This window comes from Salmo salar, chromosome ssa22, assembly GCF_905237065.1.
Source record: "Salmo salar chromosome ssa22, Ssal_v3.1, whole genome shotgun sequence".
Taxonomy (NCBI): domain Eukaryota; kingdom Metazoa; phylum Chordata; class Actinopteri; order Salmoniformes; family Salmonidae; genus Salmo; species Salmo salar.
Window position 1 is genome coordinate 27,333,051 of NC_059463.1, and position 27,959 is coordinate 27,361,009.

Here is a 27,959-nt window from a genome sequence, read left to right on the forward strand (position 1 = left end):
CTCCCTCTCTGTCACAGATGCCATGTTTGCCCTTAGTTTGAAGATGTAATCTGGAGACAGGTGTTTTGTACAACTGTAAGGGCTGTCTGAGGAAGTGGACCAAAATGCAGCAGAGTTAGTGTTCATCATCATTTAATAAAGAACGAACACTATACAATTTACAAAACAAGAAAACTGACAGCCAAACAGTCCTGTCAGGTGAAACACACTAAACAGAAACAATTACCCACACCCACAAGGAAAAACACACACATATAGGACTCCCAATCAAAGGCAACTCAACACATCTGCCTTCAATTGGGAGTCCAACGACCAACTCACACTTAACACAAAAACTCTGCCACGTCCTGACCAAAACTGATACAATTGCTCCCTCTGCTGGTCAGGACGTGACAACAACAGCCTTCTGTGTGTTCTCTTTCCACTCTGTCTGCATATTTGCTATCAAAATCAAATCTCCTTAGCTATCATACTCTAATTCCACTGATTTCAAAACTCGGTCCTCCAAAAAGTGGAGAGCGACACTTCTGCAGTTCTACTATGTGATATCTTTAAAAAAATCAGCGTTAGAAAGGATTACCTACACATACTAACCAGCTCATATTTTAGACAGTGCTAAATGGCAGACCAATCCGAACTCATCTCTCGGCATGTCCAGCCCACTCATTATCTCAGCCAATCATGGCTAGCGGGAAGGTTGCTGACTAACTAGGCTCGTAATTTAATAATCTTTTTTATTTGACCTTTATTTAACTAGGCAAGTCAGTTAAGAACAAATTCTTATTTTCAATGACGGCCTAGGAACAGTGGGTTAACTGCCTTGTTCAGGGGCAGAATGACAGATGGAATACAAGTTTGTTATTAAGGTACATTAAAGTTCACATGTTCCAGAAGGCATTTCTGCCAAAAAATGCATTTTGATTAAAAACAAGTTTATGTTCAAATGGCTCTCTTGTAACTCCCTCCAGTAACCACGAGCACAACCGTTCCTTGATTTTAACTGGCGACTTTATTCTGTAGTTTAGTCAGAATTATCACCTTCCGTGAGAACTATAAAGTAAATGAAAATACAGTTTAAGCACACTCTTACACCTTCTTGTCTTATGAGTGACTTATTAGCTTGGTATAACTAAGTAATTACATACATAAACAGTTTAGCCGGAGCTATAACAGTATCAGATTGAGCACACGAATAAAGGAAAAAATACCTCATTGGCTGCTTATTACAGAAGGGAGGAAATCAAACTTCACACTTATATTCCTGGCATGAATTCACGCTTCATCCTAACATACACATATCAACCTTTACGAACTACACCCGGTAACATGAAAACTTAGCTAACATCGCGTGGGAAAGCCTTCACCCCCAAAGATGTGTTGCTACGATAATGATCCCCGTTACAACAGTTATTAGCCACGTAGTTCCACCTGTCTTATCATTTCCCTCGTATAGCGTATAACAATTCAAACAAAAAACAACGACATAGACTTACAGATTAACTGTCAGTTACACTCCCACCAATCACCTGTGATTTCTGTGAAAGGGTTCTGCAGGGTTTTTGATCGGCTTCCAGGAGGGTGACTGTCTTATGGATGGGCCTCTCCAGATCGGTGGGTTTGGCGATGCGTTTACCTCTCTCATCCAGGGTTGAGTCGCTGATCAGTAACTTGCATCTTCTCACCCGGCCATCCTGTCCCGGGTACACTTCTGTAACCTTTGCCAATTTCCACTGGTTGCGTGGTGCAGTATCATCTTGCAATATGACAATGTCATTAATACTTGCGTTTCTTCTGTCTTTATTCCATTTCTGCCTGTGTTGGAGGTTTAGGAGGTACTCTTTCTTCCACCTTGCCCAGAATTCATTGGCTAAGAATTGTACTCTGCGCCATCTCTTGCGGAGATAAAGATCTTCCTTGATGAACTGTCCAGGTGGTGGTAAGAGAATTGTGGACTTCATTGTCAAGATGTGATTTGGTGTGAGCGGTTCTGGACCTAATGGATCATGATAACATTCCGTATTTAAAATCGCCATGACTTCATAGAGAAAGGTACGCAGAGAAGCGCTGTCGAGTCTTCCGTCTGACTGATCAAGAATGGATGTCAAGACACTTCGTATCGTGCGGATTTGCCTTTCCCAAACACCACCCATGTGACTTGAAGATGGGGTGTTCATGATAAACTCGCATCCAAGTTCCTTCAATCGTTCTTGATCCATTTCCTTCCGGGCGTCCACAAACTCGCGTCTTGCGCCAATGAAGTTGCTGCCTTGATCACATCTGATTTGACGAACATTACCACGTATGGCGATGAATGAACGCAGGGCATTGATAAAGGCATTGGTGGTTAAGTCATCAAGCATTTCAATGTGAACTGCTCAAGAGCCCATGCAAGTGAGTAGGAGCCCATAATGCTTTAACTCTCTTCTTCCGTCCTTGGCATAGAAGGGTCCAAAGCAGTCCATCCCGCAGTATGTGAAGGGAGGCGTGGTCTCCATGCGTTCCTTCGGAAGATCTGCCATCCTTTGCTCTTCTGTACATCTTCTGAATTTCCTGCATTTCACACATTTGTAGATGTGCGAGGAAACTGCATTGCTGCATCCTAGGATCCATATACCGTTGGATCGCAGCTCATTGATCGTTATTCCACGTCCTTGGTGTCGTACTCTTTCATGATAGTGCTTGACGAGCAGCACTGACAAGTGGCTATCTCTTGGCAGGATTGCAGGATGCTTCACGTGGGAATGAAAAGTTGCATGAGCCAAGCGACCTCCCACCCTGAGGATACCTTGCTCATCCAGAAATGGACTCAATTTATGCAACTTGCTTGCTTTATCTTTGGTCTTGATGTATTTCTGGTGCCTAAGGTTGTGTATCTCATGGGAGAAGGCTGCTTCTTGAACCATCCTTATAATGGTGAGCTCTGCCTCTCTCCTTTCTTCTATGCTTGTAGCTTCACTAGACCTCAATTTTAAGCCTATGGCTTCCTTGACACGTCGTTTGAGCCTGGCGATAGCTTTTACCACTCTTGCCCAGTCTGAGAACTTGTGAAGGTGATCTAGTAACGATCTTTCTTCCTTTGCCTGGGTATCATGGACCAGGGATTTCTGCAGCTCTGGGTCATTGTCTGCGAACTCTCCCCCCTTGACTTGTCCTTTGGGAAGTTCTTCTTGCCAAAGAAAGTCTGGACCTGTGAACCAGTTGGAAGCCATGAGCTGTTCTGATGTGAGACCTCTGGAAGCATGATCCGCAGGATTCTCTTCAGAGGTCACATATCTCCATTGTTCGGGATCTGTGCTTTGCTTAATGCGTTGGATACGGTTAGCTACAAAGACGTGGAATCTTCTGGCTTCATTGTTGATGTAGCCAAGAACTACCTTTGAGTCTGTCCAGAAGTATTCCTGTAGACCTTGTATCTCTAGCTCCCTTTTGAGCATGTCACTTGTTCGAACAGCTACCACCGCTGCTGAAAGTTCCAGTCGTGGTATGGTCGTAATCTTGGAAGGGGCGACTCTCGACTTCTCCTGCTGTGCTGATTGTTCTGAGGTATGAGCACTCTCCATAACCTGAGGTACTAGCGTCGGAGAAGTGATGGAGCTCATAACTCTGCACTTCCTTGAAACTTGATGGCAAGTAGCCTCGTTGGATTCTTACTTCCGACAACTTTTGTAGACCTTGGAGCCAGAATTCCCACTGGAAACGTAGGTCATCTGGAATGGGGTCATCCCAGTCGATCTTGTCACGACACATCTGCTGCAAGATCTGCTTCCCTGCCAGGACAAAGGGTGCCACAAACCCAAGCGGATCATATACAGAGGCTACTGTAGACAACACTCCTCTTCTTGTGAGTGGGCGTTCCTTAACAACTACCCTAAAATGGAACTCGTCTGATGCGACACACCATAGTACACCAAGCGCCCTCTCCATGTGTGGTTCACCCAAAGCCATATCCAGGTCTTTGGCACCCTCAGCACATTCTTCCTTGGGAATTGTGGCTATAACTTCCTTGCTGTTAGAGATAAACTTGTGCAACCGAAGTTTGCCGATGCTGCAAAGCTCTCTTGCTTCTTTCACCAGCTGGGCCGCTTCAGCTTCAGACGATACGCTCGTCAACCCATCATCAACATAAAAGTTCCTTTCTATGAACTGGATAGACTTCTCGCTGAAGCTTCCTCGTCCTTCGGCAGCGAGATGTTTGAGACCATAGTTGGCGCAACCAGGAGATGAAGCTGTGCCGAACAAGTGGACCTTCATACGATACACTGAGGGTTGAGACTCTAGATCTCCGTTCTCCCACCAAAGGAACCGCAGATAATCTTGGTCTTCTGCTTTCACATGAAACTGGTGGAACATGCGCTCTACATCACACATGATTGCAACTGGACCCTTACGAAAACGACAAAGGACACCCAGCAATGTGTTTGTCAACTCTGGACCGGTGAGGAGATGGTCATTCAAGGACGTCTCTCGAAACTTAGCTGAGCAGTCAAAGACGACTCGTATCTTCCCAGGTTTTTGTGGGTGGTAAACCCCATGATGTGGGATGTACCATGCTGGATGTTTGTTAATTTCTTCCTTGGAGACCTTCTCAGCATCTCCACAAGCTATGGTCTCTTCCATAAATGCTGTGTAGTCCTTGTAGTACTGCTTGTCTCTCCTCAGCCTCCTTTCCAGGCACTTGAGGCGGTGAACTGCACATGTTTTATTATTCGGCAGGTTGGGTCTTTCTTCCTTAAACGGCAGCGGCATCTCGTAATGTCCATTGTCCTTGCGTTTGATGCCCGCTTTCATTTTTGTCAGGAACCGGATATCCTCTTGAGATATGAGGTCCTCTTCTGCAGCTCTCTCATTGAAGTCGGATTCAAGCGTCTTGATAACGTCCAGTGCTGTGATTACCTCTCTTACGCGTGTTCTACAAACATAGTGTACTTGATTTATGAGGTTGGAAGAAGATTGAAGACTTGGCATCACCTGTCTAACGATAACCTGATGACTAACTCCAATAGCGTCGCCATAGTCGATACATGGGTTTCCATAGCCGACTATGCTCCAGCCAAGGTCTGTTCTCTGAGCAAAAGGCTGATTTCCCTTACCAGACACAATTTCTCTTGGAAGGAGAGCCTGGGAGCAGTTGTAGCCAATTAAGAGACCGACATCACAGCTCTGTTGAGGAGCAATCTCCTCTGCAATGTGTTCAAGATGAGACCATGCTCTTGCCGTCTCTGGAGTAGGAATATGATCTCTGTTTGCAGGAATAAACTCTCTCGAGTAGGTAGTTGGCAGAGGGATTTTCTTCTCCAGGTAAAACCCTCTAACCTGCAAACCAGACAGCTTCTGGCTGGGCACGATGGTATTCCTTGAAGCCATTGTAGAGAGTTTCAGTTGTACTGGCTCCTTCCTTGTATTGAGAGCCTTTGTTGTCTCTTCAAGGATAAAGGTGGTGTCGCTCTGGGTGTCAAGAAGTGCATACACGAGAACTTCACGATCGGGCTCGCTTGTGGTTGACACCCATACTGGAATGATTGTGGAGGTGTGAGTGTTGTTAATGTCCCTTACGACTCTGTTAGATATGGCCTCACTTGACGCACTTGTCCCCTTATCTTGTGGGGGCTCTGTCTTCCTGTCCCTTGACCTTTCTTTAGTACGATCTTCGTGCAGGCAGGATGGATGCCTCCTCTGACACGTGTCACAGGTGTTCCTGTTATCACAATCTTTCGAACGATGCCCAGGCCTTAAACAGCCGAAGCACAATTTATTCTCTTGAACAAACTTCTGTCGCTCTGCGGTGGGCTTATCCATGAACTTCCAACATTTGTGGAGACTATGACCTGACTTCTCACAGAAGACACAACTAGTGATAGTATCTTTCTCATCAGAGTTAGTTGCTAATACCCTTGCTCCAGGGCTTTGAATCCTTGACGTCTTAGGTTTTCCATCTTCGCTTGGTTTCAAAGCGTGAAGGAAGGTTACAGGATTGCAAGCGATCTTGGCTTCTCTCGTGAGAAACTTCACAAACTGACTGAAGCTGGGAAAGGTTTCCGTTTCTTCTAAGATGTCTATGACCTTTCTATTCCATCTTGAAGTTAGCCAATCTGGAAGTTTAGCGAGGATCTTTTGGTTTTCATTACAGTCATTAAGCACCTCCAGGCCCTTATTCTGAGACATAGCAGCCTCACAGCTGCGGAGAAAATCTACAAGGTCTCTAAGTTCAAGACTGTCCTTGGATCCTATCTTAGGCCATGCATTGAGCTTATCTCTGAAGGACTTGGCGATGAGGAATTTGTTTCCGTACCTTTCTTCAAGAATGGTCCACGCAGCATGGTAGGCTGACTCTGTTCCTAACATAAAGTAACTTTCGATGGCTTTCTTGGCAGGCCCACCGACATATTTTCTTAACCTGTTAGGGCTAGGGGGCAGCATTTGCACGTCTGGATAAAAAAAATGTACCCGATTTAATCTGGTTACTAATCCTACCCAGTAACTAGAATATGCATATACTTATTATATATGGATAGAAAACACTCTAAAGTTTCTAAAACTGTTTGAATGGTGTCTGTGAGTATAACAGAACTCATTTGGCAGGCAAAACCCTGAGACATTTTCTGACAGGAAGTGGATACCTGATGTGTTGTATTGACTTTAAACCTATCCCATTGAAAAACACAGGGGCTGAGGAATATTTTGGCACTTCCTATTGCTTCCACTAGATGTCACCAGCCTTTACAAAGTGTTTTGAGTCTTCTGGAGGGAGATCTGACCGAACAAGAGCCATGGAACGATGATGGCCCATTAGACACCTGGCGCGCGAGTTCATGTTGGGTACCCTCGTTCCAATACGTTATAAAAGAGTATGCATTCGTCCACCTTGAATATTATTCATGTTCTGGTTAAAAAGGCCCTAATGATTTATGCTATACAACGTTTGACATGTTTGAACGAACGTAAATATATTTTTTCCCCTCGTTCATGACGAGAAGTCCGGCTGGCTTAGATCATGTGCTAACAAGACGGAGATTTTTGGACATAAATGATGAGCTTTTTTGAACAAAACTACATTCGTTATGGACCTGTGATACCTGGAAGTGACATCTGATGAAGAGAATCAAAGGTAATGGATTATTTACATAGTATTTTCGATTTTAGATCTCCCCAACATGACGTCTAGTCTGTATCGCAATGCGTATTTTTCTGGGCGCAGTGCTCAGATTATTGCAAAGTGTGATTTCCCAGTAAGGTTATTTTTAAATCTGGCAAGTTGATTGCGTTCAAGAGATGTAAATCTATAATTCTTTAAATGACAATATAATATTTTACCAATGTTTTCTAATTTTAATTATTTAATTTGTGACGCTGACTTGACTGCCGGTTATTGGAGGGAAACGATTTCCTCAACATCAATGCCATAGTAAACCGCTGTTTTTGGATATAAATATGAACTTGATAGAACTAAAAATGCATGCATTGTCTAACATAATGTCCTAGGAGTGTCATCTGATGGAGATTGTAAAAGGTTAGTGCATCATTTTAGCTGGTTTTATGGTTTTGGTGACCCTGTCTTTGACTTGACAAAACATTACACACAACTCTTGTAAATGTACTGTCCTAACATACTCTAAATTTATGCTTTCGCCGTAAAACCTTTTTGAAATCGTAAAACGTGGTTAGATTAAGGAGATGTTTATCTTTCAAATGGTGTAAAATAGTTGTATTTTTGAAAAATTTGAATTTTGACATTTATTTGGATTCAAATTTGCCGCTCTTGAAATGCACCTGCTGTTGATGGAGTGCACCACGGGTGGCACGCTAGCGTCCCACCTAGCCCATAGAGGTTAAGTAATATATCTTCTCAGTTGCTGGTATGTTCTTCCTGTCTATCAGAGTCTGAAAGAGACCTTCCAGTCAGTGAACGATAGTGGTTCTCCATTGAATGTCACTGGTGCTGGTACGGGGAGGCGGCTTTCACTGATTGATTCCGCTAGTAACCTGAACATGGTCTTGGTGCTATCTTCATGTTGTGTGCTTGTCACAACATGTTGTGGTGAGAGACTGTGAAATGAGCCACTTCTGTGCATGACTTCTTTCACAGATTTGCAGTTAGAGAGTAGTTCTCTCTTCTCGTCATCTGAGTTTTCATCTTGCTCATACACTTGCATCCGCGCCTTGGCAGTATTTACTTTCTTGAGCACTTCTAGGCGCTCTAACTCTCTACGCTTGTCTTCTAGCGTCCTTCGTCTGGCAGCATTTTCTACCTCTAACTTGACTCGCAGCCTAGCTTCTTCTAAGCTGCGTTTCACAGCCTCAGCTTCTTGCTCCACTGTCCTCTTCTTATCTTCATCTTCGAGTCTCTGAAGCTCTTCTAGTTGGCGTTCTTGCTTAACCATTACTTCTAAAGCTGCTTGGTTAGCAGCAACTTCCGCCGCAGCCTCTTGTCTCTTAACAGATGACACGCTTGAGTGTCTGGAGTTGACCTTTGAGTTGCTTTGAGACTGGGAGGAAGCGCTTGAGGGCTGATAGTTGAGACTTGAATTATGTGAGAGTTCAGACATGCACAAGGAATTGCTGTCCTTCCAGTGCAGCTCTATCTGGTTACTTTGACCTTCTTCCCTGACCTTTAACCTCTATGGGCTAGGTGGGACGCTAGCGTCCCACCCGTGGTGCACTCCATCAACAGCAGGTGCATTTCAAGAGCGGCAAATTTGAATCCAAATAAATGTCAAAATTCAAATTTTTCAAACATACAACTATTTTACACCCTTTGAAAGATAAACATCTCCTTAATCTAACCACGTTTTACGATTTCAAAAAGGTTTTACGGCGAAAGCATAAATTTAGAGTATGTTAGGACAGTACATTTACAAGAGTTGTGTGTAATGTTTTGTCAATTCAAAGACAGGGTCACCAAAACCATAAAACCAGCTAAAATGATGCACTAACCTTTTACAATCTCCATCAGATGACACTCCTAGGACATTATGTTAGACAATGCATGCATTTTTAGTTCTATCAAGTTCATATTTATATCCAAAAACAGCGTTTTACTATGGCATTGATGTTGAGGAAATCGTTTCCCTCCAATAACCGGCAGTCAAGTCAACACCACAAATTAAATAATTAAAATTAGAAAACATTGGTAAAATATTATATTGTCATTTAAAGAATTATAGATTTACATCTCTTGAACCCAATCAACTTGCCAGATTTAAAAATAACCTTACTGGGAAATCACACTTTGCAATAATCTGAGCACTGCGCCCAGAAAAATACGCGTTGCGATACAGACTAGACGTCATGTTGGAGAGATCTAAAATCGAAAATACTATGTAAATAATCCATTACCTTTGATTCTCTTCATCAGATGTCACTTCCAGGTATCACAGGTCCATAACGAATGTAGTTTTGTTCAAAAAAGCTAATCATTTATGTCCAAAAATCTCCGTCTTGTTAGCACATGATCTAAGCCAGCCGGACTTCTCGTCATGAACGAGGGGAAAAAATATATTTACGTTCGTTCAAACATGTCAAACGTTGTATAGCATAAATCATTAGGGCCTTTTTTAACCAGAACATGAATAATATTCAAGGTGGACGAATGCATACTCTTTTATAACGTATTGGAACGAGGGTACCCAACATGAACTCGCGCGCCAGGTGTCTAATGGGCCATCATCGTTCCATGGCTCTTGTTCGGTCAGATCTCCCTCCAGAAGACTCAAAACACTTTGTAAAGGCTGGTGACATCTAGTGGAAGCAATAGGAAGTGCCAAAATATTCCTCAGCCCCTGTGTTTTTCAATGGGATAGGTTTAAAGGTAATACAACACATCAGGTATCCACTTCCTGTCAGAAAATGTCTCAGGGTTTTGCCTGCCAAATGAGTTCTGTTATACTCACAGACACCATTCAAACAGTTTTAGAAAATTTAGGGTGTTTTCTATCCATATGTAATAAGTATATGCATATTCTAGTTACTGGGTAGGAGTGGTAACCAGATTAAATCGGGTATGTTTTTTTATCCAGCCGTGTCAATACTGCCCCCTAGCCCTAACAGGTTAAATGACACCTTACAGTCTTGATAATAGACATTGTAACTGCTTCACATGTATCAACTCTGCGGCGTATATCATTGTCGGGAATGTCAATTTGACGCAAATTTACATAGACAAGGTTTAGCTCTGTAGAGGTATGGCTGATCTTGTTTAAGAGGTCTTCTAGTAGGTGTTCAGAGCAACAGCCTGTCAGTGACAGTTTTGCTTCCTTTACCAGAGCCTTCCACTTCTCATAGCTGACCCTGAAACGATGTTCGAGCTGTCTCCACCTTTTGTCGCGCAGTTCTCTGCCCTTTTCAGTTAACCTGCGGACCCTCTCAGCTTTCCGTGGCTCTTGTTGTGATGTCGCATTAGCAGCTTTTGTATCATCATTCGCTGGCAGCCGTGACTCCACACCAGTCTGGGTCTCTTCCTGCTGCTCTGTTTGTTCTGATGAAGGCTTGAAGTTTGCGAGGTGTTGCTGCAGCTGCTCAACTTGACCCACCCCATCTCTATCTCCTTTAGTGAAACTACCCTTTTCTGACATTCTAAATCAAATCAAATCAATTCTAGGTAAGGTTTGGATAAGTGAGTAGGTAATTTAAACCTTAGTACGTGGTATAAACTTGTATAATGCTTGTAACAAAGGCTTGAACAAACACCTTACCAAACAATTACACTATTAACTTACAGGTGAAAATATAATGAATAGGTGTACGCTGACCCTTAATGTTTTGTAGCAATATATATTGTTTAGTAAGTATCAAATAATATTTTTCCAGTAATCCACATAAAAGCGATACATTAAGATAGAAGGAGCAAATGCATAATACCAGCGTCTTGATGAAATACACAACTATCTCCAGTCCTTACGAATCGTAATCTTAAAGTCTCTTATTAGCAGTTCACAAGGCTAGGGCCACCTTCAAACGCATTGACTTGTACTTGTATGTCTGACTTTCCTGTTAGCCTTGACCTTATTACATTTACATTTAAGTCATTTAGCAGACGCTCTTATCCAGAGCGACTTACAAAATGGTGCATTCACATTAGGATATCCAGTGGAACAACCACTTTACAATAGTGCATCTAAATCTTTTAAGGGGAGGGGGGTTAGAAGGATTACTTTATCCTATCCTAGGTATTCCTTAAAGAGGTGGGGTTTCAGGTGTCTCCGGAAGGTGGTGATTGACTCCGCTGTCCTGGCGTCGTGAGGGAGCTTGTTCCACCATTGGGGTGCCAGAGCAGCGAACAGTTTTGACTGGGCTGAGCGGGAACTGTGCTTCCTCAGAGGTAGGGGGGCCAGCAGGCCAGTGGTGGATGAACGCAGTGCCCTTGTTTGGGTGTAGGGCCTGATCAGAGCCTGAAGGTATGGAGGTGCCGTTCCCTTCACAGCTCCGTAGGCAATCACCATGGTCTTGTAGCGGATGCGAGCTTCAACTGGAAGCCAGTGGAGAGAGCGGAGGAGCGGGGTGACGTGAGAGAACTTGGGAAGGTTGAACACCAGACGGGCTGCGGCGTTCTGGATGAGTTGTAGGGGTTTAATGGCACAGGCAGGGAGCCCACCAACAGCGAGTTGCAGTAATCCAGACGGGAGATGACAAGTGCCTGGATTAGGACCTGCGCCGCTTCCTGTGTGAGGCAGGGTCGTACTCTGCGAATGTTGTAGAGCATGAACCTACAGGATCGGGTCACCGCCTTGATGTTAGTGGAGAACGACAGGGTGTTGTCCAGGATCACGCCAAGGTTCTTAGCACTCTGGGAGGAGGACATAAGGGAGTTGTCAACCGTGATGGCGAGATCATGGAACAGGCAGTCCTTCCCCGGGAGGAAGAGCAGCTCCGTCTTGCCGAGGTTCAGCTTGAGCTGGTGATCCGTCATCCACACTGATATGTCTGACAGACATGCAGAGATGCGATTCGCCGCCTGGTTATCAGAAGGGGGGAAAGGAGAAGATTAATTGTGTGTCGTCTGCATAGCAATGATAGGAGAGACCATGTGAGGATATGACAGAGCCAAGTGACTTGGTGTATAGCGAGAATAGGAGAGGGCCTAGAACAGAGCCCTGGGGGACACCAGTGGTGAGAGCGCATGGTGCGGAGACAGATTCTCGCCACGCCACCTGGTAGGAGCGACCTGTCAGGTAGGACGCAATCCAAGCGTGGGCCGCGCCGGAGATGCCCAACTCGGAGAGGGTGGAGAGGAGGATCTGATGGTTCACAGTATCAAAGGCAGCAGATAGGTCTAGAAGGATGAGAGCAGAGGAGAGAGAGTTAGCTTTAGCAGTGCGGAGAGACTCTGTGACACAGAGAAGAGCAGTCTCAGTTGAATGCCCAGTCTTGAAACCTGACTGATTAGGATCAAGAAGGTCATTCTGAGAGAGATAGCAGGAGAGCTGGCCAAGGACGGCACGTTCAAGAGTTTTGGAGAGAAAAGAAAGGGATAGGGATACTGGTCTGTAGTTGTTGACATCGGAGGGATCGAGTGTAGGTTTTTTCAGAAGGGGTGCAACTCTCGCTCTCTTGAAGACGGAAGGGACGTAGCCAGCGGTCAAGGATGAGTTGATGAGCGAGGTGAGGAAGGGGAGAAGGTCTCCGGAAATGGTCTGGAGAAGAGAGGAGGGGATAGGGTCAAGTGGGCAGGTTGTTGGGCGGCCGGCCGTCACAAGACGCGAGATTTCATCTGGAGAGAGAGGGGAGAAAGAGGTCAAAGCACAGGGTAGGGCAGTGTGAGCAGGACCAGCGGTGTCGTTTCACTTAGCAAACGAGGATCGGATATCGTCAACCTTCTTTTCAAAATGGTTGACGAAGTCATCCGCAGAGAGGGAGGAGGGGGGGAGGGGGAGGAGGATTCAGGAGGGAGGAGAAGGTAGCAAAGAGCTTCCTAGGGTTAGAGGCAGATGCTTGGAATTTAGAGTGGTAGAAAGTGGCTTTAGCAGCAGAGACAGAAGAGGAGAATGTAGAGAGGAGTGAGTGAAAGGATGCCAGGTCCGCAGGGAGGCGAGTTTTCCTCCATTTCCGCTCGGCTGCCCGGAGCCTTGTTCTGTGAGCTCGTAGTGAGTCGTCGAGCCACGGAGCAGGAGGGGAGGACCGAGCCGGCCTGGAGGATAGGGGACAGAGAAAATCAAAGGATGCAGAAAGGGAGGAGAGGAGGGTTGAGGAGGCAGAATCAGGAGATAGGTTGGAGAAGGTTTGAGTAGAGGGAAGAGATGATAGGATGGAAAAGGAGAGAGTAGCGGGAGAGAGAGAGCGAAGGTTGGGACGGCGCAATACCATCCGAGTAGGGGCAGAGTGAGAAGTGTTGGATGAGAGCAAGAGGGAAAAGGATACAAGGTAGTGGTCGGAGATTTGGAGGGGAGTTGCAATGAGATTAGTGGAAGAACAGCATCTAGTAAAGATGAGGTCAAGCGTATTGCCTGCCTTGTGAGTAGGGGGGGAAGGTGAGAGGGTGAGGTCAAAAGAGGAGAGGAGTGGAAAGAAGGAGGCAGAGAGGAATGAGTCAAAGGTAGACGTGGGGAGGTTAAAGTCACCCAGAACTGTGAGAGGTGAGCCATCCTCAGGAAAGGAACTTATCAAGGCGTCGAGCTCATTGATGAACTCTCCAAGGGAACCTGGAGGGCGATAAATGATAAGGATGTTAAGCTTGAAAGGCCTGGTAACTGTGACAGCATGGAATTCAAATGAGGAGATAGACAGATGGGTCAGGGGAGAAAGAGAGAATGTCCACTTGGGAGAGATGAGGATTCCAGTGCCACCACCCCGCTGGCTCGATGCTCTAGGGGTATGCGAGAACACGTGGGCAGACGAAGAGAGAGCAGTAGGAGTAGCAGTGTTATCTGTGGTAATCCATGTTTCCGTCAGCGCCAGGAAGTCTAGGGACTGGAGGGTAGCATAGGCTGAGATGAACTCAGCCTTGTTGGCTGCAGACCGGCAGTTCCAGAGGCTGCCGGAGACCTGGAACTCCACGTGGGTCGTGCGCGCTGGGACCACCAGGTTAGAGTGGCAGCGGCCACGCGGTGTGAAGCGTTTGTATGGCCTGTGCAGAGAGGAGAGAACAGGGATAGACAGACACATAGTTGACAAGCTACAGAAGTGTTGTTTCTTGTATTATTGTCTCCTGTGTCTTTAGAGAACTGTTTCACTTTGATATCCTTTTTCTTCTGTCCTGATTTTCTCTTTCTTTTCTTCTGTTAACTAGATATTCTTTGTTGTTCTTCGTTAGCTAGCTAGCTTCTTCCAAAAGAGTCCCTAGCAACTGCTTAGCAACTGGTAAACAATTCAGCTTGCTAAGATAACTACAATTTTATGAAAAATAGTTATTTTTCAAAAGCCTATCTTCTTTGTTTGTTGCTTGTTTTTTCTCCTATTCAGTCTTGCAGTTTTCTTTTGCTTTTTTCCGATGTACTTCACTCTAAAAACCATGTAAATTTCAATATTTGTAGGAGCTCATTTTTCAGCTGCTGCTGCTCAAATTGGAGTTCCGGAACCTTATGTTGCCTCACGATGCTTCCTTATGTGGAGATTTTCTTCTTAGGTTGCAGGTAGGTGCAAAAACTCTTATCTGGCAGATGACAGGGCCTACCAGGATTTGGGCATCTTGTAGACGTTTACAGCTGGATGAGATTCTTCTTTCTCTCTTGCTCGTGAAGAGCATTGAGTTCTCACTGTAACTCCCTCCAGTAACCACGAGCACAAACGTTCCTTGATTTTAACTGGCGGCTTTATTCTGTAGTTTAGTCAGAATTATCACCTTCCGTGAGAACTATAAAGTAAATGAAAATACAGTTTAAGCACACTCTTACACCTTCTTGTCTTATGAGTGACTTATTAGCTTGGTATAACTCTGAAGTAATTACATACATAAACAGTTTAGCCGGAGCTATAACAGTATCAGATTGAGCACACGAATAAAGGAAAAAATACCTCATTGGCTGCTTATTACAGAAGGGAGGAAATCAAACTTCACACTTATATTCCTGGCATGAAATCACGCTTCATCCTAACATACACATATCAACCTTTACGAACTACACCTGGTAACATGAAAACTTAGCTAACATCGCGTGGGAAAGCCTTCACCCCCAAAGATGTGTTGCTACGATAATGATCCCCGTTACAACAGTTATTAGCCACGTAGTTCCACCTGTCTTATCATTTCCCTCGTATAGCGAACATAAACAATTCAAACAAAAAACAACGACATAGACTTACAGATTAACTGTCAGTTACATCTCTTGTGACGTAGTGACATGCGACACGCCTAGTTTCCTGAAACGAGTCACAATTTCCACACCGCTGCTAGGCCAATTACAAATATTAGTACTGTAAGAAAAGAAAGACATGCATATTCTGATACTGGTTATAGCATGTGGGGAATCATACACTATGCTGGGTCTCGTTCTTTATTCATTATGTTGTTCCAGTGACGAGGCAGGTAGTATATTACTGAAATCCCACCTATCAGACGTAATTCGTAATGCATCAATTTGTCAATTAAGTCTCTCTCTTGGAAAACTATCAGAGTCAATATGAAACACTATTGAATAATATATATAATCGAAATAGAACCGCAATGATCAGGAGATTATATTGGCTAACACAGTCTATAAAGGATGAGTCTATAAAGAGTTTGATCTTAAGTTGCATTGGGAGTGATGGTAACAAAACAAACTATATGCAATAGCTCTGAATTCATTTTTTATTCTATATTTAGAATCACTCGTTATTGATGAAGCACTTTGGGCTGTGCACTTTGAACTGGGATGGCGGCAACTGAATACTGACAATTCGAAATGCCAGAGATTCAAGTCAAGGTTCGGGACAACACAATTTGGAGCATGGTGCTTCTTCAACACAAACGTGTGTGTCAACATTTTACTGAGGAGTTGCTTCTGTCTGGCCACTCTACCATAAAAGCCTGATTGGTGGAGTGCTGCAAAGATGGTTGTCCATTTGGAAGGTACTCCCATCTCCACAGAGGAACTCTAGAGCTCTGTCAGAGTGACCATCGTGTTCTTGATCACCTCCCTGACCAAGGCCCTTCTCCCCCAATTGCTCAGTTTGGCCGGGCAGCCAGCTCTAGGAAGAGTCTTGGTGGTTCCAAACTTCTTACATTTAAAACTGATGGAGGCCACTGTGTTTTTGGGGACCTTAAATTCTGCAGAAATGTTTTGGTACCCTTCCCCAGATCTGTGCCTCGACATAATCCTGTCTCGGAGCACTACAGACAATTCCTTCGACCCCATGGCTTGGTTTTTGCTCTGACATGTACTGTCAACTGTGGGACCTTATATAGACAGGTGTGTGTGTGCCTTTCCAAATCATGTCCAATCATTTGAATTTACCACAAGTGGACTCCAAACAAGTTGTAGAAACATCTTAAGGATGATCAATGGAAACAGGATGCACCTGAGCTCAATTTCAAGTCTCATAGCAAAGGGTATGTATACTTATGTAAATAAGGTACATGTGATTTAGGTTTTAATATATTTGCAAAGATTTAAAAAAAAATCTGTTTTCACTTTGTCATTATGTATATTGATGAGGATTTTTTTTATTTAATCAATTTTAGAATAAGGCTGTAACGTAACAAAATGTGGAAAAAGGGAAGGGTTCTGAATAGTTTCCGTATGCACTGTAAAGCGGAATATGGACAAAACAATGCATTGGTCTTCACAAGTGACCTTGAATATTATTATGAACCCCTCCCCCCTACTCCAAAGTGAGTAGGTGACATTTAGTTTCAAAACAAGCAGTACTCAGACCTTGCCTAAATAACCTTAATGCTCCAATGCAGCCTTTTTAATGTTATTTTTTATGTCTAATAAATCACTGAGTGTTATTTTTTTTAAATGTAACTCCAGAATATATTGTTAATAACTTATTTCCCTTAGCCTCCTTGGCCCACTGAAATGCTCAGTCCGACTGTGAGGGAGTGGGGATGCACGTTTGAATATATTTACATAAAGCCCTGATTGGCTGATGGAATCGTCTAGAGCCCACCCCCTTACCCCTTCAAAAAACAAAAAAACAAAGGCACATATTCAACCTGTCAGTTGCAGCTGGACTCTGAAATTAACAAATTCCACAGGTGTGTAGGCTACTTTGTTTTGTCATCAAAACAAAAGGCATACATCACAGATCTTATTTTGCTATGTCATTGTTGTACTGTTTTCAATAGGTCAGCAGAAGATGCAGGACCAAAACATTCTGTTTGCATGGAGGACCATACTGGCTTATACCCTGTCTGCCATCTATTCATTGCAAAATGCTGATGTGAGATGCAGAGGCCCATGGTATAACCCCAGTATCATCACAAAGTCTATTTCATAATTTCGCAAAATAGACTTTGTGATGATATTGGAGATTATGATTAATTAAAAAATGTCTAATGAGTAAACACTCTAGAATTACACATTTTGGAATGTTTTCTGTCATTGAAAGTAAAGAAATCAGACTGCAATGAAAGGTTGTTGTCATTCTTCGTAAATGCTCTTGTCAGTTCTTTACATAACATAATAAACTAATCGTAAACAAGGTTATAATGAAAGTCAAAATCAAGGCATGTAAGAATCTTTTCAAGTTATTGTTTTACAACTTAAGCTCTGGAAGGTATAACTCATAGTAAACAGTACTTATGTCCTGATGCTTACAAAATATGGGACACCTGTTTAAGTGACTGATGGTACTTAAAATGTTTTATTTGGAATTATCAGACACTTTCTTATCTGGAGAGTAAATAAAACACATAATATTATCTGGACCCCAAAAAATTACAGAAAACATTGAGTCTTACACATGATAAGGAAATACATATACAAGTAATTGAATAGGAATAAACAACGACTTTATTGAAAGAGTAAGGTCAGGGGAATACATTGTTTCATTCAAACCTGAAAACAAAGTCCAACTTACATCACTATCATAATCATAAAATCATACACAACCACTTGCCCTCCCATTCAGGTGCCACACAACAAAACCACGTCATATTCTCCTTTCTGTCTTTCCTCTAAGAAAGCCAACAATTTCTAGAGTAGTCTCACTCTTTCTGTTCTGACAATCAGCCAAATGTTAGCTAGGTATTTGATCTGTTTGTGCTCTGTGGTTAACTCCTATGTATAGCCAACTGCTATGGTAACATGGCATGACAATTATCATACATTAGGATTTAGGGTGACAGAATAAACAGATCTGGGACCAGGCCAGAGCATTTATACACCCTGCACCACCAGCTTGTAAAGCAGCCACCTCTACCAGCATTAGCCTAGGAGGGTTAGGGGGGAACCAGTTCAGCTGCTTCTCTGTCAGTCAATGTTCACCTGTCTGTCCTGTGTGTGTGTCTCATACTCTTTGTCCTCATCAAAATCATCTTCCTCCAAGAAGTCAATGACCTCATGGTCCTCCTCATCCTGCAGGCCTTCCTCAGCAATGACCCAATCATAAATGGAAAGGAATTGTAACTACAAGTTATCAACCTGTTTGCAAGGTGGCAAAGTTAAATGTTATAATCCTAAGGTTTTCACTCTAACATTTGAGGAAACATGTAACATCATTTCATATCTGATTGTCCATATCTAATAATATGATCATGTGTATGCTTGTAGCAAAGTCAAACCAACTAGACCTCTAGCCTGAGCTTTCACAAGTCATATTTGAAGTCTCGTAGATCGATACATTGCACTCATTGTGTTTATAAAGCCCTCCTGCATAAACCTCCGCTGTACCTTACTTCATTGTTACCATATAGACGCACGAGATACCAGACCCGGTGTCAGGGATGGCTAACTCTGGAGATCCCTTCAATCTCCACTGAGTTGGGTAGATCTGCTTTTAGATTTTTTGCATCTTATGTGTGGCATGATCTCCAAATCACTTTAAAATTGGAGGAATTGGTGACTCTAGGGCATTTCAAACGACTGTTAGGGGACCTTTTTTTACTGAAGAATGTGTCTGTTTTTTATGATTGTGTTTTGCTTTTCATGTGTCGTTTTGTATAATAACGTGTATTTGGATGTGTACTTTAATGTGTATATTGTATTTTCATGTGTATGCTGTGCTAAACAGGGCTCATCTAGAAAAGAAACCTTGGTCTCCGAATTGTCTGGCTGTCAAAATAAAGGTTAAATAAAATAGAAATCACAAGGGTTATACATCCATTCTTTCATTCAACAGCCAGAAGGCTTACTATTTTATAGGAATCATATCACAGATAATCATAAGCTAGCTAATAATAATAATATACCCTCTCTCTTTCTTCTCACTGGCAGGCAAGTAGCTATTAATCCAATCACAAGCCAGTTCATTTTAGTTCTAATACCTAATGACGAATAGACTTCAAATTATAAATGTAAGCATTTTATTATGTACAGTCATTAAAAAAAACAGCATAAAAAAGACAGGACACTAGCAAAATCAAGTAGGCTACCTTGGTCGCAGCTTGAACAACAGTCAACAGGCTAGTTAGCTAGCTACCATTAGTTAGCTCACAGACGTTGGTAGTTAGCAATCTAGCTAATATTATTGGTAGCTTGCAATCTAGCTAACATTATCTGAGGAGACACTATAGTGGCCTGGAAATATGATGTCATGGCTAAAGTAAGCAAGTAATTAGTAGGTAACAACTTTGCCATCATTATCATGTATTCAAATTTACTTTAGAGAGATGGCAATTGCAATAGCTAGAAATGTTTGTAAAAAAATTAGCTAGCAATGTTTATGTTCGCTAGCTAGCTACATTCCAGTCCTGTCACTCAATTTTAGCCAGCTAGCTAAAGTTATTGTCATGCCTGCACCTGCTCTCCCTTTCTGGCACTCGAGGGCGCCAGGTGGTCCATCATTACGCACACCTGTCACCATCATTAAGCGCATCTGTGCAATATTAGAATCACCTGGATTCCATTACTTTGTTGATTGCCCCTCTATATCCGTCTGCTCCTGAGTTTGTTCTCTGTGTCAGCATTGATGTCGTTATGTTTTCCCTTGTCCAGACGCTGTCCTTGTGTCACATGACGCTGGAGAGACGAAGCAGGTACTGGGAGTAAAACATTTAATAAAGACGGACATGGAACGAGACAGAAACAGCGTCAGCAAACTAATACTAAAGACAAAAACAATACAATGCAGCAGCGGGAAACAGAGCTGGAGAACTGACAAATATAGGGGAGGAAATTAACTGGTGATAAGTGAGTCCAGGTGAGTCCAATACCGCTGATGCACGTGACGAGGAAAGGCAGGTGTGCGTGATGGATGGCAGGAGTGAGTGATGCAGGGCAACCTGGCGCCCTCAAGCGCCAGGGGGAGGGAAGAGCGGGAGTAGACGTGACAGTACCCCCCCCCCCTTGGGGCGCCACCGGCCTCCCACCTGGGCAAACCGGCCGAGACATGGGCGCTGGGCAAGCCGGGTTGGGGCGTGGAAGCCCGACGAACCGGCAGGAGCGTGAAAGCCCGGTGAGCCGGCTGAGGCATGGGATCCTGACAATCCGGCTGAGGCAAGACACCTGTCGATCTCACTGCAGAGAGGGAGCCCAATGATCCGGTGGAGAGTGACGTAGGATGGGAAGCCGCCAAACCATCCGAGGCAAGGAAACCTCTCGAGCCAGCCAGGGCGTGGAAGCCCCCGGTTCCATCGGCGGCGGAATCCACCCTGACTTCACCAACAAAACAAAAAACTCCTGGATCGGGCTGAGGCCCGACGTGGGATGGGCTCCATCCGAGCCAACCGGGGAAAGGAAACCTCTCGAGCCAGATAGGGTCTGGAAGCCCGACGAGCTGGCTAGGCACCCCCGGTTCCATCGGTGGCGACCCAGAGCCGATGCCACCATACCAACCGGAACGCCAGTACTCCCCGATGCTTCGTATGTTGGCTGCTGCATTCTGTCACATGACATGACGCTGGAGAGACGAAGCAGGTACGGGGATTAAAACATTTAATAAAGACGGACATGGAAAGAGATAGGAACAGCATCAGCAAACTAATACTAAAGACAAAAACAATACAATGCAGCACTAGTGAACAGAGCTGGGGAACTGACAAATATAGGGGAGGAAATGAACAGGTGATAAGTGAGTCCAATAACGCTGATGCGCGTGACGAGGGAAGGCAGGTGTGCGTGATGGATGGCAGGAGTGAGTGATGCAGGGCAACCTGGCGCCCTCAAGCGCCAGGGGGAGGGAAGAGCGGGAGCAGACGTGACGCCTTGTTTGTTTCTTGTATGTTATTCATTTAATGTTCACTCCCTGTACTTGCTTCTCGTCTCCTAGCATCGGTCCTTACAGTTATACTCCATCTAAAGTTAATCTGGCGACATCACAATGATGACAAAAGGTTTTCCTAGTAATGATTTGCCTCATTTAGAAATGTCATTGTTTTTACAAGTCACTATAATGCACTTTAGACTAAATCTTCATCAGCACAATGCTCAGAGAATGCTATGAGTAGTAGAATGTTCATTCGGGTGTCACGACTTCCGCCGAAGTTGGTCCCTCTCCTTGTTCGCTCGGCGGTCGAAGTCGCCGACCTTCTGATCCTCTTTTCATTTCCCTTTGGTTTTGTCTTGTCTTGTATCACACCTGGTTCCAATCCCATTCATTACATGTTGTGTATTTAACCCTCTGTTCCCCCTCATTGTCCTTGTCGGTGATTGCTTGTTTGTAAGCGTTGTGCAAGATATGTTCTTGTGTGCAACGGGTTTTGTACCCACTTATTTTATTTTGTATATTTTGGTTTTCAGAGTTTTGAGCACTTACTAAACTTCTCCGTTTTATTCCAAGTTCATTCTCCTGCGCCTGACTTCCCTGCCACCAGCATGCACCCTTACATCGGGCATCATTCCTCAAGAAAACTTTCAAAACAATATTGTGATGCCTGAATGAAAACAATGAATAGCATGTCCTTTACTTACAATAGAAAACAAATATTTACTGTAGACATTTATTTAATGAATGGTTGCTGCTGCTGTCGCTTTCAAGATCCATACGGCACAACCTTGATGGAGCTGTTGAGAAATCCACTTGTGCGCCTAGCCTGATTTGCAGTGCAGTCCGATGCGAAGTGTGCTGTGCAAATGCAGAGGTTCGGACTGATCTTCTCTGGAGGTTCAGACTGAACTTCCCTGACACTTCATTATGAAAATGAAATCAAAACCAAATTTAGATTGTGATTGTTTGGATGGAAGACAGTGTAAAGACAGCCATACTGCTAAATCTATCTTGCTTTTGGGGCACCAGCACCACGACAAGGAGGATATATGCAAATAAACGATGAACGTTCATTGGTCTTTTATAATCAGATCGCCTTGAGATGTTATGGGGCGGGCCAAAAACTCCATCCCACCTGAACAATCCCATTATTATTTTTCAAACAGCTCTTACACAAAAAGAGCATCATCATAATTTTCACAATTTCAGAGTGTTATTTCAACCTCATAGTGTGGAAATGTCTTTTATTTTACTGGAAAATTACGCTTTTTAGCTGTGCTGGACCGTTAACATTTGGAATGCATAGGACAGCAGATTTATAGTACGACTGCAAGCGATTGCATTGCATGCAACGGATTTGTGTGCAGTTTATTTAAACGAGTTAAATCATTACTGCATTTTCACGAACATGGCACATAAAGCATAAAATATATATTGACATAGAGAGGGCATGAACTTCTCCCTCCAACAGTATTATCTATGTTGTATTTTTAATGCAGGTCGCCTGTCTCCCGGTTCCCTTATTAAGAGATCAGCCTTGTTAGCAGCATGTCAGCTTGAGTATATGAGCCAACTGATCGATACAGCCCTCCCAGTCCCCCAGAGCAATGGCCTCAGCCTGATTCTGACACGTCAAGGCTGGAGGATTCTTTATGGGGACTGATGGATGACTGAGATTGGACTGTGGAGTGAGAGCATCTCTCTGTCTCATAGCACCACAATAAGAATAAGTGGAAAATAGCCAGAGAAAGAAAGAGTGAGAGGGAGAGAGAGTGTTATAAATGAGATGGTGTGAAAGAAAGTAAGAATAAGAATAGGAGAACATGACATGTATAGAGAAATGGATAGAAATTTGCGCCGATACAGGGTATCTGTGCTTCTAGCCCCTAGGCAACTATGCAGCATTTCGTTTTTTTATTAGGCCAACAAAAAAAATTGTGTTATTATATGTAGCCGGGAATAACTTTTTGTTATCAGAGTGGTGGTAACTCACCAGCATTACGACCAGGAATACGACTTTCCCGAATCAGATCCTTTGTTCATAACCCTCAAGGCAATTGAACTGATTCCAGAGGCTGATCCAAAACATCGCCCGCAGAGAAGAGGTACTTGGAGTGGACTTCTAGTCTGACCCAGGAGATGTGCACACCACCCACCGCTTCCGAGTATATTACTCGCTAATGTTCAGTCTCTGGATATTATAGTTGACGAGCTGAGGCCGAGGATTTCCTTCCAGAGAGAAATCAGGGATTGTAACATACTCTGTTTCACGGAAACATAGCTCTCGCGGGATATACTGTCTGAGTCCGTACAGCCAGCTGGATTCTCAGTTCATCTCGCAGACAGGAATAAATATCTCTCAGAGAAGAAGAAGGGCAAGGGTGTTTTATTTCATGATTATCTACTCTTGGTGTGATTGTGATAACATACAGGAAATCAAGTCATTTTGTTCACCCGACCTAGAATACCTCACAATCAAATTCTCTTTGGTTCTAGTCACAGTCGTGTATATTCCCCCTCAAGCCGATACCACGACGTCCCTCAAAGAACTTCACTGGACTTTATGCAAACTGGAAACCATATATCCTGAGGCGGTATTTATTGTAGCTGGGGATTTTAACATAGCAAATTTGAGGAAAATGCTACCCAAGTTCGATAAACACACTGACTGTAGTACTCACGCTGCTAAAACACTCAACCAATGTTACTCCAACTTCCGGGATGCCTACAAGGCCCTCCCCCACCCTCCCTTCGGCAAATCTGACCACGAATCCATTTTGCTCCTCCGTTTCTATAGGCAGAAACTCAAACAGGAAGTACCCGTGCTAAGGACTATTCAAAGCTGTTCTGAAATCCGAATCCACGCTTCAAGATTGTTTTGTTCACGCGGACTGGGATATGTTCCGGGTAGCGTCCGATAATAACATCAGCGAATACACTGATAAGGTGACTGCGTTTATCAGGAAGTGTATAGGAGATGTTGTACCCACTGTGATTATTAAAATTTAACCATGGCAAGGTGACTGGGAATATGGCCGAATATAAAGAGTGTGGTTATTCCCTCCGTAAGGCAATCAAACAGGAAAAACATCAGTATAGAGACAAAATGGAGTCGCAATTCAACGACTCAGACACGAGAGATATGTGGCAAGGTATGCAGACAATCACAGAATACAAAAGGAAAACCAGTTGCGGACACCGACGTCTTGCTTCCAGACAAGATAAACACCTTCTTCGCCTGCTTTGAGGATAACACAGAGCCACCGACGCGGCCCGGTACCAAGGACTGTGGGCGTGTTAACCCACGCAAGGCTGCCGGCCCAGACGGTGTCCCTAGCCGCGTCCTCAGAGCATACGCAGACCAGCTGGCTGGAGTGTTTACGGACATATTCCATCTCTCCCTATCCGTCTGCTGTCCCCACATACTTCAAGATGGACACCCATGTTCCCATACCCAAGAAAGCAAAGGTAACTGAACTAAATCACTATTACCCCATAGCACTCACTTCTGTCATCATGAAGTGCTTTGAGAGACTAGTCAAGGATCATATAACCTCCCCCTTACCTGCAACCCTAGACCCATTTATATTTGCTTACCGCCCCAATAGATCTAGAGAATATGCAATCGCCATCGCAATGCACACTGCCCTGTCCCATCTGGACAAGAGCAATACCTATGTAGGAATGCTGTTCATTGACTACAGCACAGAATTCAACACGATAGTACCCTCCAAGCTCATCATTAAGCTTGAGGCCCTGGGTCTCAACTCCACCTCACCCATGACTGCGTGGCCATGCACGCCTCCAACTCAATCATCAAGTTTGCAGACGACACAACAGTAGTAATCTTGATTAACAACAATGATGAGACAGACTACAGGGAGGAGGTGAGGGCTCTGGGAGTATAGTGCCAGGAAATTAACCTTTCACTCAACGTCAACAACACAGGAGCTGATCGTGGACCTCAGGAAACAGCAGAGGGAGAACCCCCCTACCCACATTGACGGGACAAGAGTGGAGAAGGTGGAAAGCTTCAAGTTCCTCGACGTACACATCACTGACAAACTGAAATGGTCCACCCACACAGACAGTGTGGTGAAGGCACAACAGCACCTCTTCAACCTCAGCAGGCTGAAGAAATTTGGCTTGGCACCTAAAACCCTCACAAACTTCTACAGATGCACAATTGAGATTATCCTGTCGGGCTGTATCACCACCTGGTATGGCAACTGCACCACCCTCAACCGCAGGGCTCTCCAGAGGGTGGTGCGGTCTGCCCAACGCATCACCGGGGGAAAACTACCTGCCCTCCAGGACACCAAGTGTAGTCGATGTCACAGGAAGGCCAAAAAGATCATTAAGGACAACAACCACCCGAGCCACTGCCTGTTCATCCCTCTATCATCCAGAAGGCGAGGTCAGTACAGGTGCATCAAAGCTGGGACCGAGAGAGTAAACAGCCATCACTAGCACATTAGAGGCTGTTGCCTATAGACAGACTTGAAATCACTGGCCACTTTAATAATAGAACACTAGTCTCCCTGGCTTAATGAGTTACAGTCTTGCCTCGTTGGGGCAGAAGTCCATATAAGGCCCGGGTTGGACCCAACGGACTGCCAGATATCTCCCCTCAATCACCACCTTTCCCTGCTGGCTGCCACCATATTTTGCATTACTCATCTCATATGTTTATACTGTTTCTATTCTACTGTATCTTAGTCTATGCAGCTCTGACACTGGTCGTCCATATATTTATAGATTCTTAATTCCAGTCCTTTTCTTAGATTTGTGAATATTGTGTGTATTGTTGTGAAATTGTTACATTTTACTTGTTAGATATTACTGTTGGAGCTAGAAACACAAGAGTTTTGCTACACCCGCAATTACATCTGCTGAACACGTGCATGTTACCCTCTACAATTTGATTTGATTTGATTTGAAAGGGTGAGACAGTTTAAATGAGAGAGAGGGAGAGAAAGGTGAAAAGAGCGGATGGAGGAGTGAGAGAGAGAGACACACAAGTTCCATTCTGTCAGTGTCTTTATTAACAGCGCACGGCAGCGTTTGCCTGATAAGTCTTGACTCCCTCAATTCAGCCCAATTTATTACGGGATTTAAATGTTCATTAAGTTTAATAGAAGCCTAGCACAGGTCTAATACCCTCTGATAAATATCTGCAAACCTGGCTACCTTCTCCAATTGCTGCGATGACAGAGACGTATGACAGTAATAAGGTCAAACAGGACAGCCGTAACCCATCTCAAACTTTCTGTTTGTTTGTTGAGAGCTTTGTCCACTTATTAAGTGCTTGAATATTCCAACAAGCAATATGTGAAGTCGAAGCATGTGTATTGAATAGGTTTAGAGATGCTCTCTCTCTCTCTCTCTCTCTCTCTGGCTCGTAAGCTTACTACTCAGATATGATGTAGTGATCCACAAACCCAGTGTGATCCAGTGTGATAGATTCCTCACTGGGACTGTTTCCATGAGGAACTAATGCATTTTATACCAGTAATCTGTCCATAAATCACCAGGCCAACATAATTAAGACACAGATAGAGGGAGGGGAGAGGAAGGGAGGGGAGTACACACCTCTCCTCTAACAAACACAATACTATCTCTGCACAGTGATATTAATGCCTGGCACACACAACCATTACTCTTAATGTACCCAAAGCATTTATAATGCATAACCTATACAGAGAGAGAGAGAGAGAGAGAGAGATGAATAAATTAAATGGAGGGAATTCGGGGAAAAGGGTTCAATTTCACACTATAAAGTCTATTTCACACTCTTGCATCAGAGCTCGGCCCCTAAGTTACCTAGTGGGCCGGAACCCCAGAGGAAATACTTACTGACGCTCCAGTCATTTGTTACAAAAGAGGACGGTCCCTCCTTCGCTCCACTCATCTATTAGAGGAGGAGAAGATCTAGGATCTGTCTGAAAGCGGAATGAACCGAACTACAGAAGCTTATAAACGGCACTCTCCATTTAACTCTCTGAGACTGAGAAACTCAAAGAGAAACTCAGCATAGCCATTACACTCCCTTACCCCTCGTACTTTCTTTGCTAGTGGTTGAAGTGAAGTGGTGCGATGCTGATCAGTATGGAGAACCAGCACCTCTAAAAAAATGTTTTTAATACCTTACTTTCTTTTATTATATTATTTTAATTCAGTTTCTATCTTTTACACAGAATGCAGTACATTCGGAAAGTATTCAGAACCCTTAACCTTTTCCACATTTTGTTACATTATAACCTTATTCTAAATTGGATTAAATTAAACAAATTTGCTCATCAATCTAAACACAACACCCCAAAAAACTGTTTTTTAGACATTTTTGCAAATGTATTAAATATAAAACGCAGAAGCACCTTATTCACATAAGTACTCAGACCCTTTGCTATGAGACTCAGGTACATCCTGTTTCCATTGATCTTCCTTGACATGTTTCTACAACTTGATTGGAGTCCACTTGTGGTAAATTCAATTGATTGGACTTGATTTGGAAAGGCACACACCTGTCTATATAAGGTCCCACAGTTGAAAGTGCATGTCAGAGCAAAAACCTAGCCATGAGGTCGAAGAAATTGTCTGTAGAACTCTGAGACATGATTTTGTCGAGGCACAGATCTGGGGAAGGGTACCAAAACATTTCTGCAGCATTGAAGGTCCCCAAAAGCACATGGCCGCCCTTATTCTTAACCGATTCTCGTCATGAACGAGGGGAAAAAATA

At 43.8% G+C, this 27,959-nt stretch overlaps 1 protein-coding gene and 1 long non-coding RNA gene across 2 annotated transcripts in view; one reads left to right on the top strand and one right to left on the bottom strand.

Moving 5' to 3' along the window:
- Positions 1 to 27,959, top strand: part of LOC106583107 (ephrin type-A receptor 8) — a 170,070-nt gene that overhangs the window by 27,839 nt on the left and 114,272 nt on the right. The window lies entirely within an intron of this gene.
- On the bottom strand, positions 14,723 to 15,053 carry LOC123729688 (uncharacterized). Its single transcript, XR_006761371.1, has 2 exons — positions 14,944 to 15,053; positions 14,723 to 14,782 (listed from the first exon to the last, which is right to left on the bottom strand). It is a non-coding gene; the product is annotated as an uncharacterized lncRNA (long non-coding RNA).